The sequence below is a fragment of the Parambassis ranga genome, chromosome 10, assembly GCF_900634625.1.
Source record: "Parambassis ranga chromosome 10, fParRan2.1, whole genome shotgun sequence".
Classification (NCBI taxonomy): domain Eukaryota; kingdom Metazoa; phylum Chordata; class Actinopteri; family Ambassidae; genus Parambassis; species Parambassis ranga.
The window spans coordinates 20,164,261-20,176,496 of NC_041031.1; the positions used below are offsets into that span (position 1 = coordinate 20,164,261).

The window sequence follows — 12,236 nt, forward strand, 5'->3', positions numbered from 1 at the left end:
ATGACTCAAATATCCCTCTCTGAATGTTTTTTTGTAGCATACAACATTATTATTGTATGAAAGCATGGATCCCTGGTTTCATCCTGAATACACGTTTAGTAGCTAAGAATTTTCTCTACTTGCCAACTGCTGGTATTTTATGTAGTATACAAATATAGACACTAAAACAAACAAGAAGTGGCAACTAAATTTGCTCATTTAGTAGCAACTCCCAATATAACGGATAGAACAGATAATTTAGTGGGTGTTCGTAGACTGTGTGAGTCTAAAGAAGTGGGCATAACTATGTGGTGATTTGCAGGTCACTGCCACAGGAAACTGGGCGTCTACCACAAAGACATGACTGACAGCTGAATATGTTTGTAGGACTGGGAGCAAGAAGGCCGACTCAGACACAAAGACCCTACGCACTGATTCTCCTCAAAAAAAAAATTACAATTAATTATTGCGTGTACAATCAATCTGGGCATATGTTATTTAAATACCAATAATATTGTGCTAAAATTAAAATGAATATGCATTAATTTATGACTCTAAATTAAATTGAAAATTAATTAAGATGTGAGTTACGTAAAGTGTTGTTTTTTACATGTGCGTCACTAAAATGTAACACAAAAGCCTGATGCAGTAAAATGTGTGTCCGGAAAGCAGCGCCTTTTCAAGCATGTGAATTACTACTATTCATCTTGCATGGAGATCTCCAGTTTGTTTACACACTGTAAAACACGAACATACCAGTAAACCCAGAGACGACTGGGAACAGCGCATGTCACAACCAACCTGCTCAGACGAACACTGAGCCATACAGGCCGAGCTGCCAAACAACTGAGGTAGCTGCTCTAATTACAAAACAGTCTAAGCCCCTCAGAGACTCATTTTCCCATTAGCCCCCAAACAGGAAGAGGAAGGGGGAGTAGCCTGTGTTTTATTACGATGGGCCAGATAACAGCAGACCCCTTGTTTATGTGTTTCTCACCTCTAATCACAGCCAAGAGGAAGAAAAAGCCACAGAAAGAATTATGAAACTTTGAAAGAATAAAGGGTCACACTGTTCAGATATAAATACCTCCTCAAGGTGCAGGTTCCCTTTTATATATTGTCATGAAACTTTTAAACATGTTGTTGTCAATGTATGATTCATTGCCCACTGGGGCAATTAATGTCATTTTTTTTTGTTTTGAAATTGTAGTGCCCACTCATAATTAGTTTCACTTTAGTGTTGTTGTTACATGCATCAATTACTGCAATTACTAGTGTTCAAGATGCAATGCACATGTCACAAACACATTAAAAGGCAACCATGTCTCTCTGGACCTGGTATGCAATTGCTTTTGATTCACACTTAAGGTAAATGCTGCAGAAAATCCAAACTTCAACTAGTGCACATGACAAAAAAAGGAAAAGACACAACTGTAATGTGTGTTTATGTACAGGTTATATACCTGATAAAAAGCTAAGATAATAGGTTTTATAGGCTCAAACAGAATAATTGTTTTTCTAGCAGTCACTGTATGGTGGAAAATGGCCTGTAAAGAATGTGTGTAATTATGCACCACTTTTAAAAGCCCACAGAGGGCTCATTGGCAGCCATTAGTGACACCACAAGATAAGAAAGCTATTCAGCCCAACCCAGACCTCAACTGGTATGTCATGTTGCGAGCCAACCAATATCAAGCTCAAACTGCATTTCTTTACTCCAAATATTAGTAAATCTTCTTCTACTAACCTATTGACTCAGTGGCAGTGCACTGAAATTTACCGGTAAACTCAATGTGGAGCTGATTTGTGACATTCTGTGAATGGTAACTTGAGGTAAGGGATTGCAGTGAAGCAGAACACTCTAAAACCTGCTGTGTCTCATCACTAACAGTATTTTCACCTTGAACTGGTGCCACACCTACTCTTAAAAACAATAAACACAAAATAATTAACACACTACATTTTAATGTGAGCACCATGTGATGTACAAACAGCAAGTCAGGAAGGAAAAGAAGACGGAAGCTCCAGTGCTATCAACTTTCACCGTGGCCTCTGTTTACATGTGAGTACTGGTCCTGAAAGGCCACTTCATCCAGATCAAGGTCTTAGGATGTTATGAAAGAGCTCCACTGTATTGCACTGTACTCAACTGAAGTGTATCACTGTTCGGATCTAGTTCAGTTCACACAGGCTTTCATTCAAAGCAAGACACAATTTAGGATTATTTAATAACACCACAGAAAACAATGCACAATATTCATTTCAGGTTTTGGGGGCAGGAAGCTGCTTCTATTTGCTCCAATAAACCCTTTTCGGGGTTTTAAAGTTTTTTGTTTAGTCGTCATAATACAATTGGATGTTGTAAAAGTGAGTTTCCTCTTGCAGAGTTTTCATTTTGGTGCTGTGATCCAGAATATTTTAAAGACAAGAAGACCACAGATGATTTGTCTTCACTGCAGAATTGTCATGTGAGCCGTTAAGGGCTCAGGGTCGCACAAGGCTGCTGATGTGTTGATCTTGGATGTGGCTGTAACTGAAAGTGAGATCATTTAGCTGCAGGTATTTGTAATCAAACCCTGATTACACAGCTGGTACCTTAAGGTCTGCCACAGCCACTAAATCTGAATGATTTTTGTCAGTGTATGTCTTCAAGCTGTTGTGTAAAGTTCATGTCAATCTACAAATTCCAACGCTATACTGTAATGTACTCTATATACAACGGTACTTTTATAGCACACTATAATCATATGTTGCAAGGCACGTGACTGCCAGACAACCCCAAAATTTGACACTTAGACAACAAGTTACAGCAAGTTTTAACATTGGATAGCTTTGAATCGGATCCCTGGAGAGATAAATTGACATAAAAAGGCAGAGGAAGATGAATAGACATAAAGCACAGTGACAACAAAAGGACAGAAGCAGGGGTAGACCTAAGTTTTTGTTGAAGTATGGAGGCAAATGACTCACCAGGCCAGCTATGGGTGTTGGAAGTCTGTTAATTTTCTTCACCAGGCCGGGTTTAATGGAGCTTAGCAACCTGACAAAAGGCACAGAGGGAAAGAAAAAACACATAAGAAACTGAATTTAAAGCAGGTTGCATTGCATTTTTTAAAACCTTGTACAAGTAGAGTGAAATAACTGCTGGCAAAACAGACAAAGAGTGTAAATCTTGTGTGTAAAGATGAGGAACAAAACAGATGAAGAATCATTTTTCTGCAGTCTGGAAGGTCTATAACAGCACAGACCCTAAATTTAGAGTAGAATATTACTGCTGTTCCTTTCAAGGGGTCTGTGAAATTGTTCCTGCATAACTTTTACCACACATGTGAAGGAGTCTGTCTTTCTGCTGTCATCTCTCATCCCACACAGAGGCAAACATTTCTTTAAAGGAGAAAACGTCAGTACATTTCTACAAACGTTGGCTGCATGTCTGCCATGAATAAGCAGTTTCAGAGTTCCCGCCTCTCCCTCACTTCCCCTGCCTGTCTCCAGTTTCATCTTTTGTGTGCATGTTTTCATCAGAGGAAGCACCATAATGATTCTGGTCTGTAAAGGAAAAGCCCGCCCTTGGATACAAAGTATTAGATATCACAGGCCCTGTGATACTAACAGCAATTCAGCCCTTATTTTGTGATGCAGTGCTGTAATTTTCTTTTCTGGTGAAGTCTGTTCCCCTCAGTCTGCTTGTGTACTCCTACTTCAGTTAGTGATTTCCTGGTGTACTGTACATTTCCAAGAATAACTTTCAACAACCCCATGAGAAGGGTGTTCTCAGTGCTACATGCATTATGTGTAGGTGAGGAAAATGAGTAATGCAACAGTGCAGACAATATTTCCACTCATAAAAAAAATGTCTGCATGTCTGCAGTTTACAAAAACGTTTAGTAATTTGTGGCACTCAAACTTGTTGCAACATTAAAGACGACGTTGTGGTTCAACAACAGAAATCTGATTTGAAGAAATTCCAGACCCAGTGGGGGGACACTGCTAAATCGTTTCTGATGTCTGTATTCACAATATAGTGGACAGAATATAAACACAGGCTTCTTGTAACTAAAACTGGCACACAGGAATGTGGAAGGTGGAAAGTGCAAGCGTTTTCAGTCTGATTTAAGCACTTTGACTCATTACGAGCAGGCACACAAGAGTTCAAGTGTCACATTAGAGGACTATCAAGTAGGACATCAGTCTGATCAGTGGACCACAATGCTGTACAAATTAGTGCTCTTATGAATCATAAACCTTCTTGCCTGTTAATATACTAGTTTTGAAAGATGCATGGTTATTCAGGTCTCATATTCTAGTATGTTTTCCTCCTTCCTGTCCCAAGATAAAACCCAGAACAATGTGTGAATTGACATTTGGTCTTAATGTAATACTCCAATCAGAATTGAAGCTATTTGTACAGCTGCACTCATTTTAGGCAACAGTGAAAGATGTCATATCAATAGTAGAGACACAAAAACTGGCTAAAATGAACACTGATAAAAGCAGTTTTAGCTGCAATTTCATACTTAGATTAAAGAAACAACACAATAAGAACTTACTCGCATAGCAGTATCCCATTTTCCAGACCACCTCTGAAATCCTTGTCACCAAAACCTCTTCCTGTCACGGCCTACAGAAAGAACAAGAAGAGCGAATTAGCAAAAAACAGACGTCTTTGATCAAAAACGTAACAAATGATCTCTTTAGTTTGTGTACCCAAAGTCTGAAAATCAAGAAACAAGTTCAACAACCTTTTTCAACAACCCTTTCACGGCTTTCCTCCACAATAAATCCTGGGAATTGTACGGAGAGGTGCACAAAGACTTGTCGACCATATATCAAGTCCCTTTCGGGTTAACAGTGCTAAACACTAACAAGCTTGACATAAGCTGCAATCATCCCAACCAAATGGCTCTGGCAGGCTAATGCGCTGTGACAGGGGATTTATCAGGTTATAGTTCCTTAGACCCTCTGAGGAGGAGAAGCTCCGTCTTCGCATGCACATCAAATGGCATGTGTACATGTTGGCACACATGTAAATGTTTTTTTGTGAGACATATTTGTAATTAGTAAGTAGTCATGTGCCTGTGTCAAACTTCAGCTTAAAATTTAACCTTGTATTTTAAGTTACCAAGTGACAGGACAGGAGATTAGAATCTGCTATGCAAGAATTCTGAGACCAAGCCCACTTAAAATCAATTTACTCTTAACCGGCCTATGGTCATAAAGAGAGGAGACCCTTTGGACTGCTGCTTTGTCAGACAAAACAATTACAAGCTTAAATTTTCTGAGCATTTCTTTTACATTTATTTGCACAGCTGTGGAAAAAAGTGTAGAGTATCTGACACACACTGGCCTGTGTGTTTCTGTCAGCTTCTTGGCTGGATCTATTACAAAAGACAAGGACTGCTGTATGTCAATGAGTAGGCTGACAGTAAGCCACATTTCTGTGAGAGGTGTCATGTTGGGTGTATAGGAAAGGCAGATAAAGAGACAAATGGAGAGACAACACCGATTTTCTCTGTATAGTGAAATTTAGCTATTCACAGCCACTATTCCTTACTGTGGCAGCACTTGTGAACAGGGCCTTGTGTGTCTGGTGTTGACAGAACCAAAGCAATCAGTGAAGCATGAATGCAAGGACTGAAAAGTCTGCTCAACAGTACAAACTTATGGTCCAAAATCCTCATTACTGATGGTGAAAGACGTAGTATTAGCTCAATTAAGCAGTGGCGCATTTTTTAAAAAGTAGGTTTTTTTTACATTTATTTTTTATTTTTCCCACCATCTTTCACATCTGCCTGACTTATCACCAGTAATGCCCCAAATATCATGTTTGGTGATTATTTGTGATAATTTGTGGTTTTATGCTTATGGATGATATGTATTATTACTTGACTGATGAGTGAGTCCTACCACCAGGCAAGGGGTTGCCAAGCAACAGCCAGATTCCAGGAAGACATAATACTAATAATTATAATTAATTAATGTCTTTTTTGTGTTGGATGGAACAGATGCGAACAAGATATAACATGTTCATGCTGGTACGTGAGTTTATTACCAGTTGGACTTCAATATTCAGGGCTCTAGACTAACTTTTTGCACTGGTTGCACTGGTGCGCCTAACTTTTTTTCTTAGGTGCACCAGCACAAAAATTAGGTGCACTGCATCACACTTAATCTGTATATTTTTGTACGCATCAGTACATTTTGTACATATAAATAGGCTTAATAATCACATAACATCTTAAAATGAATTTGGACCTTGTATAATGAACACAGTTAAATAAAACGTATTTTAAATACCGATAAAGTACTGATAGTACTCATTCAAATTATGGACAAACTAGCCAACAAGTCTGCATGTCAGAAATCCATAATGAAGATTCAAAGTTCATACAGCACTCTTCAGTTCCCTGTTTGCTTTCTCTCTGTATTTTCTGGCTGTCACTCCTCACTTATCTATCTGCCAATGGGAATTAAAAATGATTAAAATTATATACACCATTATTTATTTAATAGTTGTGATTGAGATATATATTTTGTTTTCTTCAACACGTTTCTAATGCAGCTACAGTATCTCTTCTCTCATCTTCCTCACCTCTCTGCCTCTCTGCCTCTGTCTCCTCTCTTTCTAAAGCTGAGCTCCAGCTGACAGACTTTTCATTCTGTTACAGTTTTAGCTGTATGCAGACATCATCCTGGCAGACAATGGTCCACTATAGCAGGATAATAACAATACTTTTTAAATGGGCGTTCATCATGTAACCATGTACTATAACTCCTTAAAACCTGCTGTCAGTCAGAGTGACTCAGCCTTCATGGATGAACCACACAGGTCAGATGATACTGTCCTCAGACCTGTTGTTCAGTCTGTTATAATGCTACGAGCACGTCACGCCCCCTCCCTGAACATTGCCAGTTCGTTATCGTCAGTCATTCAGGTCAACAGCAAATTAGCAAAACCCGCATAGTAGCAACAAATCCTGCTCCTCCGCTGTATGTTCACCTGAACTGCGGTTTCTGCAGCGAAACGTCTTTAATACCCATCTGTCTGTGTGTGCGCGGTGCAGTGAGAGGGCCGTATGAGTTTTGCACACACGTTTCAAAAAGTCCGGGCTGAAACGAACTTTGTTCTTGTTCCCGATACCTCGGGGAACAGATCTCTCTGTTCTCGTGGAGTATGGAACTAGCTTTAGCGCACAGCATCAGCTCTGTGCAGCATATGTCCGCGTTCTTCTTCTTCTGGATTTCCTGCGGTCTCGGCTGACACGTTTTCAAAGATACACATACACACACACGCAGGGCCCCGCCTTTCACGGTCTCTGATTGGTTCAGACCACGATATGAGCCTGATGTGTGTCTGTTGTTGGACCACAGGGAGACTTTTAAGAATTGCGGAGAATGTATCTCCCTCTAACAGCTGGTCGTACCGGTGCGACCTCTGATATTTTTTGGTTGCACCTTTGAGAAATTAGGTCGCATTTGCGACCAAAATGGTCGCACTCTAGAGCCCTGATATTATTTGTGTATCAGGCCACGTCTTCTCCATCCCTTCCTGCATGGCATTATTTTCAAACTCTATCAATACAATTCAATATACAATTCATTGTAGGACACTGCTTGGCAGCAGCCTTAAAAACAATTTCCCTCTGGGATTATTAAAGTATCTATAATAAAAAAAAAAAAAATCATAAAAAAATATAGTGCATTTTAAAAAAAACAACAAAAAACTCCCTTTTAACAGGAAGAAACCTTGAGCAAGATCTGGCTCATAAAGGAGAACCGTCCTGCTGATAGCCAGCCGGGTAGAGGAGGAGAGGAAGAGGTAGACAGGACAGAGAGGATAAAAGAGAGAGAGAGAGAGAGGGAGAGATCCATCAAACATCAAACATTACAGAAAACATGACAGGTTAAGTTGTCAAGCTGAAATGATTGTTTTTATATATTAACATGAGCAACAGAGACTTGGTGCAGGCAATAAGCATGCAATAATGCAGGTCAGCATGCAGGTCTGGAGGCAGAGACCTTTAGCGAGATGCTAAAAGTTAGCAATTTGTCTGCCCTATGCTGCCTGTGGCTGAAGCCATATCAACAAGTGAATGTATCTATACCCAACTCCCCTACACACTATAGTTTAGACTAGTTGTGCACGTTGCTAAACAGAAAGGTTTTAGCCTGGTCTTAAAGGTGGAGGGGGTTTCTGCCTCCCGAACCCAAGTTGCAAGCTGGCTCTATAGTAGCGGTCCTTCTATTCTACTTTTAATGATTCTAGGAACTATAAGCAAACCTGCACTCTGAGATCAGTGCTGTGGTGGGCTCTGAATCCAGACTGGAACGCATCAAAACAGACGGTTCCTATGCATCAGTTGTCATTTGAAGAAATTAAATACATCCCAAAATGTCTATAATTGTATATTGCTGTTGGCTGGTAGAGCTGGTGGAACCTAAAGTTTAAACAGTTGATATGGGTAGCTGAACATCATAGAATCACATTTTCTCTGTTGTCAGGCCAGGGCAGAAGTATTCATGGTAATTATCTTCCTCCTTTCTTATGGGTGGCCTTGTCCACGGAGCTTCAGGCTAAATTTACCTGGCCACAAAAATATTCTTGGCTCAGCCCACTGAGGTTTAATTTAATCAATGAGATTAAATGTGTCTCCAAAGCTACTACAAAGACATAGTGTCTAAAGCAAAAAGGCAGACTTTATGACCAGAGGATAGGCAGTAGATTCCACTATTAGTTAATAACATTTTCATCCTTTATACACTCAAGTATGACATTCCCAGAACTTACATTACACAATAACATACTGTATTTTTGCACGAGAGAAAAAACCTTCCCATGTGTCCAATATTAACAAATGGCAATCCCAGGTTTAAAACATTGAACATCATCCCCATTTTAGTTCAGGAGAGGTTCATTTCAGACTCTGTCTCAGTAAAGATCCAGTGGCCTAGATGCTTTTATACCCACAGCTTAAAAAATCTACAGCTGAGGAGATGGCCTTGATTTAGGAGCTCTCAATAAATGTGTCAGGTGGACGTAAGTACTGTCCTTTCCAAAATTGGACGACCTTTTACTGCATTCACATGCAGCTCTTTCTCAGAAATCTTCACCAGTGAATAAATTCACAGTCCAAGAAAATCACAAAGAGAACATGCTGCACACCCCAGCAAAAGAATGGAAAAAAGGCACGGACACCCATCATTATCAAAAAAGGGAAACACAAACTTTGCTCATATACAAAACCTTGTATATGAAAAACACATTCAAATCTGGAAATGTATTTGAACCATATTTGTTCCATATCCAAAAATGAAATTTCATTGGCCTCTGGAGGGCTAAAATCCATAAGTAGAAACCAGTATCTTAAAGGGTAGTTCAATTAATATTCTTCCCTTTGGGGTTTATGCACATGAACATAAATTACACACATGTATTCCTCCTCTGGCAGGCTCTGAACTGTAGAAAATCACAGGGAGTAGGTTTTCTCATTATCTTGCTACTCAGTTTGGCAGAGACTGCACAGTGACGAAGTACGTTGAATCATGTACATCTGTAGCTCTCATAAGTGCTGTCCTGAACTGAACAGCACATGAAACTCCTGCATGGCCCAGACTGGTTCTTTAAAACATACAGTTGAACATATTTTTCATTTCATTAACAAATGTGTAAAAAAAACATAGATATATAGAAACATAGCTCATGGCTATCTCTCCACACGGGTCTGATTGGCTCGTGGGTTATATCCCAGTAGACAAAAGTAATTTGATTGCCGATAAAACATTTTACTGCAGGAAAGGTACAGTACCAGATAATACCTTTGTACCCACAACTTAAACTTAATGTGATGCTAAGTAATCATATCAGCATGAAATGTAGTGATGGCAGTGATAAAATGTCAGTTTTCTTATCACAAAAACAAATATTAAGCTAGGAACATAAGAATAACTACGTAAATGTGATGCTCCTTGCAGACCCTCAAACACAGATGAGCCCTGAAAGTGCTGGAAAGGTCTGGATCAGAATGTTTTCAAACCACTACAGGGTCATACTGGGGCACTCGATTAAATAAAAGGAATGTGTCGCCTTTGTTGTTTTTTTGTGGAATGTCGCCCACATTGTTTCACAAACAAACGATGAAGGTTGGCCCTTGTTCACTTCCTTCCTTTTGGAAAAGCTTCATGTCCAAAGCAATGTCATTCTCATGGATTCACATCCAGAGAGCCCATCACTATCACTTTGGTATCCACAAAGACAGGAAGTTTCTGTTGGTTTAGAATTGCATGAAAATAACTTTATAGAGTGAAACTTTGCTTTTTTTTGCCAAATACAGTTTCCCCTGAGAGAGCTGTAGTGTGTGTGAAAGTATTTTCTTTCATTTGATCATTTATAAAACAGAACAAAACCAATGAAAACTCTCTGGAGACACTGCTTTTATGTTCTGAGAAATAAAACATCAATGATGAGAAGAGTCTCCAGTACAGTCAAATTTTATCAGACAGTGGGCCACAATTTCAATTCCTGAATTCCAGTGTATATTCAGTCAAAACAACATCTGTGTCAAAGAACCTTCTATAAAATAAAAATCCAGCGTATTATTACTTGCTGTCTAAACCAGCTTACAGCAATTTCTTTACAGAGACGGCCAACTAATGAAATCGGAGTCCTTTTAGAGGCCCTGCATTGGACAGCTACCTGCCCCAATTTCACAACTAATAATTCAAGGTTTGCAAGCAGACATTTCCGTGACTTTGGGAAGTAGAATTGCTACTTACTTGAAGGCCCTGAGGCAAAGTGTGATCAGCCTGTTAAAGAGCTGACAGCTGCTAGCTCAGGGGCTGGTGAACATAAACAGACATGTGCTTCTTATCCGCACGCCTGCTTTGTAGCCACACGCCTGCTTTGTAGTCAAACACATTCTACTTTACAGGATGTTGTCTTAAGTGTGTTGCATAATCCTGACTGAATCCAACACTATGTGGCCAGTTCAGGAACACATGTAAACACCCCCTCTGGCCTACAGTGAATTATCTTGTTAATTCAACTTGGCAAGAGACCTTAATCTGTAAATGCCTGTGGATCTGATTAACAGAGCAAAAACAAGAGTGTGAAACCATTCAGTATGACAAACTTTAAAACATAAGCAGGAGGGATAGAAACAAAAAATAACATTGCTGAGAAATTTGTGCAGTCTAGTCTTCTCTATGAAAGATAATGAACAATAAATCTCATTAATTTGTACATTACCAGAGAACCTAAATCAAAGTTTCCACGACAAGAAGAAACACAGTTCTAGCAACAACAGGGAACACACCACCAAGTTTTTAGCATCATAAAACAGATAAAAATCTTGCCTTTGGAGATATAGGATTTTATGAAACAAAAATGAAATGTCCAAAGATAAACAAAAGTACTGAAATTGGTAACAGCTGGTTGTTCATGAGAAGGGGGCATTCTGGCTGGGGGTCCCTTCAACTCAACAAGTTCAGCCAAAGGTCGGGAGTGGTGTCTGCCTACGATCAATCATCTGGACCTTTTCACAAGCTGCCACCACTGTGGGGACCCTTTATTGTGACTATGGAATCCTTGCGCTGTGCTCGGTGTGCTGGCATTTGTACACAGACAGTGAAGTAAAAGAGAATGGTGAAGCTGGCGGTGGGGAGATCAAAGAGATTTTATTTTCTGACTTGAAGGTTTTACTTATTTTAGATAATAATGGATTATACCTCTAAAATCTGGATGGCAGATCACCACTAAATCACAACAATCAGCTGCAGATCCAACTGCTCACCATGTCAGACCGATCAGACAGTGCCAGAGGGATGATCAAAGAAGCACATGCACAGTGGAGTGCCAAATGCAAGTGAACCCTGACTAGTGATAATTTATGAACAACAAAAGCATTTTAACCCCTATTGGGCCATCCAAAAGAAAAACAAATCATTTACTGATGCACCAACAAACATATCAGGGGAAACAGTTGATGTTTACAGGATGTAAACACACCACTTTTCTTTCCTTTTGGCAGAAATTGGGGAGTACTGCTTTGAGGAGCAGCTGAAGTATTTAAATCAATTAAGCAGAGCTAGAAGGACAGCAGATTCCAGCAACAGTGAACAAAAGAGTATTATGAAACAGGGATCATCTCAGGTAATGGCAACTAATAGAATATAATTGGCATGGTATTATATAGTGGAATAAGTCCTGGAGCACAATAGTCCTGTCCCAGAGCAGAACCATAGCTTCTGAGGTAAATATT

At 39.6% G+C, this 12,236-nt stretch overlaps 1 pseudogene; it reads right to left on the minus strand.

The window, feature by feature from the left end:
- LOC114443072 (LIM and calponin homology domains-containing protein 1-like) overlaps positions 1-12,236 on the minus strand; it is a 55,723-nt pseudogene that overhangs the window by 24,112 nt on the left and 19,375 nt on the right.